The sequence below is a fragment of the Diabrotica virgifera genome, chromosome 3 (genome assembly GCF_917563875.1).
Source record: "Diabrotica virgifera virgifera chromosome 3, PGI_DIABVI_V3a".
NCBI lineage: Eukaryota > Metazoa > Arthropoda > Insecta > Coleoptera > Chrysomelidae > Diabrotica > Diabrotica virgifera.
This window is the reverse complement of record NC_065445.1, coordinates 253,498,112-253,505,556: the sequence shown is the minus strand read 5'-3', so window position 1 is coordinate 253,505,556 and position 7,445 is coordinate 253,498,112.

Here is a 7,445-nt window from a genome sequence, read left to right as displayed (position 1 = left end):
ATAATAACCGAATACAGTTGTTAGAATTCATTTGTTATTAATTTATACTGTAATTTATAGTGCAACGAAAATATTTTCTTTTTCGTTAATAAAGATTTATTGACATAAACTGCGATAGTGAGGTTATGTATACAAAATCAAACTGATAATCAATATTGGAAATAGATGAATTTATATCAGATTAAGTGCGTTTTTATTTTCTGTTTATATTAATACATAATATCACTAGCGTGACACGGTATTTTTTTAAATGTCTCATTTAAACATACCCAAAGCGTCCTGATAAAATTTCAAAAAACCGCCACCATGAGCAGGTCGGTCGATTTTGCTTTGACACTGAGTTACATATTTTTCGTACTAAATTTGCTGCAAGGGAGATACGGTGTATACGAAGATGTCACTATTTACTCATCTGATAAAAATATGGATGTGCATCCGTTTTGAAACGAGAAGTATGGACTTTTTCAAACACATGGCAGTAATAACTCATTTTCAGAGAATTATGGAGTTACACCGTGTACAAATTAGGACGACAATATGTCTGGTCTCATAGAGATATATAAACGTAAATAAATCTAATATTTAAAACCATTTTATCCAAAAGACACTAATACTGTTATCCATATATTTCTTAATGGTGAATAAATAAAATAAAGGCATACCTTTCCAACAATAATATAGAAATCATTAACAATTTTTGCTCCCACTTTCAAAACAAATCCAGTTGTAAAGGCTTTTATGTGCCTGAAGGCTTTTGTATGCTTTCATCTGCTACTCAGAGTAGTAATAACTGTGAGACTCCACCAGATATGTATAAATATCTATAATAGTAATTGGTAGAATGCACTTTACTGTAAAATCCAATTCTGATGACTGAATTGTATATTTATTTTATGGATCTAAATCCCCAATTATTTTCAGCTTCAATGAATATCTAAAACAATAAAAGAAATATTGTTACTGCTTGCAAAATTCATCATTATTGATAAATATCAGGGAAAAATGAACAGTATCTACCTACTATAAAAATTGTTTGGCCTACCTTTGTCTAACATCTGGAGTTTCCAATAATAATTTCCTTAAATAATCACTTTGCATTGTGGTAAGTTTATAAAGTTCACAAATGACAAACAAAAGTTTTAAAAAATACACAAAAAAACAGCAAACAAAATCCAAATGAATTGAAAATAGGCAAAATACGACGATGAAGATAAACATGAAACTATGAAATATAACCTTTGTTTTGTTTAGTAACTTTTAAGTTTAAGCTCCTCCCAATTTCGTGACGTCAGACTTAGGCTGTCTGAAATGAAACCGTTTTTTAAACGTATTTTAACGTCATTAATCTTACGTATTTAAAATCACCTACAAAACACGTCTATATGACGTAATGTTCGATCACGTGTGTATATTCTGTTTAATATTTAATATTCCGATAACTAATCGAATAAAGGATTACAGATTACGGTAAATATTTATTAAACATATATGATTACAAACTTTTGTACATGTTTTATTTTAGACCGTGACAAGTGCTCTGATCTGATTGACGTTGACAATGTGACAAATACACTGACACCTAAAGGTGTGTTCACACTATACACTAAACACCTTCCCCTTAAAGATCAAGTTTCACTGGGGGTTTAATAGATCGTCCAAAACGAGATCTTTGATAACCTGAAGTACCTGGGTCAGAGATTACTTGTTCATTTTTATTAACATCTATTGTCCTAAATAATAGATTGATATCATCTACAATATCATTATTACTTATAGGAATCTGATTATTCAAATATGTTTTTTGTTCAGGTATATACTGGTCGGGAAACAATTCGGGTTCCAACATAGCATCATAATTTGATTTTGTTAAAGATGGTTTTAATTGACTGCTGTTGCGCCTAATAACTTTATTATTACTTTCCTTACGTATCCAGTATGCTCTTGGTTCTCGAGCTTTCTCTAGAACAACTGCCTTATACCATATTTTATCTCTATTACTTTTAACTACTACTTTATCTCCCTTTTTATATTCTATTAAGGATTTAGGACTCGTTTTATCATAATGTATTTTCATCTTTTGTTTTTGTTCATTTAGATAATTGACAATATGCATTTGAATTTCTGGTTCTAATTTATTTTGGGTCACTGGAATTTGTGTTCGAAGTGTTCTACTTTGTAAAATTTGAGCTGGGGAGGCTTTTAAACTAATGATAGGGGTATTATTATATTCCAAGAGCAAGTCTCTAAAATCACTTTTTTCTGCTAAACTTTTCCGTAAAATTTGTTTTCCTAAGCTAACAGCCTTTTCAGACAAACCATTGCTCTGATGATGGTATGGTGTACAAGTAGAGACTGTGATATCCTTGTTCTTGTAATATTCCCTGCATTTTAATGATACAAAGGGTAAATTATCTGCGATTAAGTGCTGAGGGTAACCAAATTTTGTAAACGCATTCTGCATCGCATCTATAACAGATTCTGAAGTTTTATTTTGTAAAGGACATATTTCAATCCAATGAGAGAAATGATCTATTAAGATTAGATATGCCTTTGCTCCAAATTCCAGTATGTCTGCTCCTATTTTATTAAAACGTAGTTTTGGGACTGAGTGGGGTAATAGGGGTTCCCTACGATTACTTGGCATGTACTTTTCACAAGTTCGACATTTTTTGATAAATAATGTAATGTCAGATGACATATTTGGCCAAAAAAATAACTGCCTAGCTTTATGTATAGTTTTATTAATGCCTAAATGCCCTTTATGTATTAAATTTAAAATAAAAGACTTTAAACTATTTGGTACCAATATCTTGTCACCCATAAAAATCAGACCTGCTTCAACATATAAATCATTTTTCAGGACATAGTAAGGCTTGCACAATGGTGAAATACTATTTATTCTTGGCCAACCATTATAATAAAAATCTGAAATTTTCTTTAATATTTTATCATTGGCAGTTTCCCTTCTAAAATTTAATTTTCTCTCATCAGACTCTAACTTGTGAAAAGTACATGCCAAGTAATCGTAGGGAACCCCTATTACCCCACTCAGTCCCAAAACTACGTTTTAATAAAATAGGAGCAGACATACTGGAATTTGGAGCAAAGGCATATCTAATCTTAATAGATCATTTCTCTTTGTTAAATTTTGCGTTTACTTGTCTGGCCCTCGCTAGTACTTGTTTGACTGCCTTGTCATGCTCCAATTGAGTGGCTCCAGAAACGATCATATCATCATGACAAATTGTAACATTTTCAAGATCACCAAAATGTTTTTCAACTTCTTCTTCAAACAAGTCTTGTGAGTCTGAAAGTCCATAAGGTAACACCTTGTACCTATATACTCCAAAGGGGGTAGCGAAGCAACATTTCCAGGATGATTCTTCATCAAGCTGTAAATGATGATAACCTTCCGATAAGTCAAAGACTGTAAATATACTTTTACCACTTAATTTTAAACTTATTTCTTCAATACTTAAATTTGTACGGGGTTTTCTAATTATACTTTTATTTAAGTCTAATGGGTCTAAACATAACCTAATTTTTCCATTAGATTTCTCAACTAAGACTATTCTATTTATACTCGCTCTATAGTCAATTTGTTCAATTTTTTCTATGGCATTTCTTTTAACTAATCTGTTTAACTCGCTTTTAAAAGCATCACGTATGGCTAAAGGTATTTTAGTTGGGGGATGACTAACCGGTTCAAAATTTTTGTTAGTGGTTATATGGCATGTACCAGGGAAAACACCTGAACCTGAAAAAATATCCATATTTTTCTCTATAAAAGTTTGTTTGGTTATGTCTGATTGGAATTTATCAGTAGAAACAATATTAATTCTTTTTATTAAATTTAAATGCAAACAAGCTTGACCACCTATTAGAACCTGATTTGCCCTTTCCACGATCACAAAATCCTCAAAAATTTCCTTATTTTTAAATTTACAGTTTAAATTTACTATACCTATCGGTTTGGCAACAGTACCTTCAAAAGCTTTTAAAATGTACTCTGTTGGCCTGACTCTAAATTGTTTGTTGACATATTTAAATATTTTTAAAGGAATTATATTTACGTCAGCACCCGTATCCAATTTAGTTTTTATTTTTCTCCCTTCAATCTCTAAAAACTCTTCCCAGATACTTCCTCTGCTAGAATTACAAGCTACAACGTTATTACTTAAGTTTACATTATCTACAAAAATTTCACTTGAACTGTCGCCATCTTCATGTTCAACATTTTTAACATTTTTTACCCTACATGATTTTGAAAAATGATTTAGAATACCACATTTATTGCAAGCTTTTCCATAAGCTGGACATTTGCGGGGGCCGTGCTGAGTCTGGCACCTTTTACAGCGAAACGTCTCAGTAGATTTTAAAATTTTCTCATGACCTTGCTTTAAATTTTTGTTACTTTTTAAAAATTTTGTACTTACAGTTTTGTTATTTCTTATTTCATTTACTTCAAAACCTGTTTCATTGCTTCCTGTACTCTGAAATTGTAAATTTTGACTTTTACTTTGCTCACTGGTTCTGCAAAAACTTATGGCCTTTTCCAGTGTTAGTTTATCTATCCTAAGAAGGGCTTCTCTAGTTGTTGTATCTCTGATACCCATTACAATTTTATCACGGAGTGCCTTATCTTCTGCCGTCTCATCTGGATCATTACGATTGTAGTTGCATGTTCTTACCAAGTGTCTGCAATCTATTAGGAAATGTTCGAATACTTCACCCTCTTTCTGGGTCCTCTTTAAAAAATTATAACGTTCAAAACATTCGTTCATTCTCGGATTCACATACTTCGATATCGTTTCTATCATATAATCATATTTATCAACCTGGTCATCTGGAATCTTAAATGTTGTCATAATACGGGCTGACTCGGTTCCCATTATGTTTCTCAATAGGGACAGTTTTACCCTATCTGTTGACTCATGCTGCCCTATAGCTATCAAGTAGTCTTCGAAAGCCGTGTACCAAAACTTCCACTCTGTAGCAGCATTCTGCCCTTGCAAGTCAAAATCGGGGGGAAGTTTTACAGACCCCAGGCCTAAATTTGTTGCCATTTTTCTGGTTATTTGAATTTATAACCTAACCTCTATTCAAGCACTGTTAAATTTCAGTTATCTGTCACAATCCTTCTTGAAATATTCTTTTACTTTCGCAGCGCCATGTTTAATATTTAATATTCCGATAACTAATCGAATAAAGGATTACAGATTACGGTAAATATTTATTAAACATATATGATTACAAACTTTTGTACATGTTTTATTTTAGACCCTGACAAGTGCTCTGATCTGATTGACGTTGACAATGTGACAAATACACTGACACCTAAAGGTGTGTTCACACTATACACTAAACATATTCAACCAAAAACTGACGTTTCCTCGACGTTATATGACGTCTCTTGGTTGCCTGGAAGGAAAGGTCGAAAATCTCGTTTGAGAAGGGTTTCTCGAATAAAGTTTTCTTACCCCTGCCCCTGGATTTATTTTTCGAACACTTCACGGACTACAGACAAAACGGTAGGTAATGACTTTCTTTCTTCAATAATCGCTGGCGACGAATTTTGGTGTCATTATTATCTTAGGTACATTATCATTCCATTAAGTAAACATCTATATAAGCTTTCACATGGTGTCATTCTACTGCACAAAAATGCTCGGTTTCATCATGCTAATGTAGTGAAAGAAAATCTACAACGAAAGAAATGGAGAATATTAGAGCATCCACCCTATGGTCCGGATCGATCGCCTTGTGATGTCCACTTCTTTTGTCACTGAGAGAGAAGTACACGATGCCGTAAAAGATTCCTTCGAGCAACAGCCACAAGAATTTTTTAAGCAGGATATACATCGGTTGATAAAATAATAATAAGTATGTGTATATGTAAATATATTTACCAATAAATTTTTACTGGACTAGAAACGAGTTTCAATTGAAAGTCTCGTTTATAGATATGTATAAAATAAAACAAAAAAAATTAAAAAACCTCCGACCATGATATCTACTGAAGCCGGTTTCGTACAAAATACTGGAGGAAGAAATCTGAAACATAAAGAAGAGTGAAAAATGAAATCGCAGACATTTAAAGCAATTCTAATCATAAAGAAAACAGCTTTATAGCCATCAACGTGCCGCCACTGAACAGCAAAAACACCTGATTCGATTCGAAGAATCGTAATTTCTAGTCGGGTGCATAAATGGGCCCAGAATGGGACTAACCGCCCCCCGTATGGTGGTAAAAACCCCCGAGCCCGGGCCTTTTTCCTAATGGCGAACACTAAACTACAGGAAAGGTCGAAAATCTCGTTTGGAGAAGGGTTTCTCGAATGAAACTTTCTTAGTTTTCGGTCTATTTCCACAATGGAATTCCGGGAAATGCGAAAAGATAAAATTAAAAATGAAAATCTATTTGCATACTTCCGGAAGAGGAAGGAAATGGAAAGAACATATTCTTTTCAATTTTTGATGAGTTGCATAAATGATTTTTTATTCAGAGGTAAACTTTCAGCCACGTTAGGGTCTTTCTTTTCCAGTGTTTCCAGAAAACAATAAAAAGTAATAACTTTTGGTTTTTACTGTAGTAGGAAAAAAGTTGATAAATCGTCTTTTTTGGAGACTTGTGATCGGTAAAAATAGTTCTTTGAATAAGTTATACGGGGGATAATTAACTTTTCAAGAATTAAAAATAAATTTTAAAATATCTAAAGATGAATTACTCTTTTTTATATATCACTTTGAACAATACTACGAGAGCCACAAATAATTATTTAAAGAGCCACACGTAGCTCTTGAGCCACAGTTTGACCACTCCTATTTAAATAGATGCATTCATCTAGATCTAGGTCCAGCACTATCTAACCGTTTAAGCTGTGATTTTTTCTTTATTTTGTAACTCCATAGTCTTCAATTTATGATAACTTTGTTTCATCTTTGTTACTTTTGTTGATATGGCCTCTCTAACCCTGTGTAACTTCCAGATATAGGTATTGTATAATGGGATCAGTTTATTCCTTGAGTGGCCTTTTCTTATATACTTGGGGTTTGATATACGAATATATAGTCAATTTTTTCTTTCTCCAACCAGTTATTACGGTCTAATGTTCAGCGGTGTCGAATGGTTTTTCAAAGTTCAATAATGCCATATCCAAAGGTGTAAGACGTAAGATATTCATATTCATTTGCTTGTTTCACTAATACTTCTACACTTAAAGGTTTTCTTTCTTTCTTTTCTAAAGCTTTCTATCTACTAGTACATTATCAGGATACATTAACCACCAGCGACTGTTACCCTGTAGTTTTCCTGTTATGGAGATCCAACACTAATAAGAATAAATAATAATGACTAAGCACTCAGCCCTGATGCACTTCTACTTTCAGATGACATTTATCAATCATTCCCATACTTGTACTGACACTAGTTTGGTGCTTCCCCA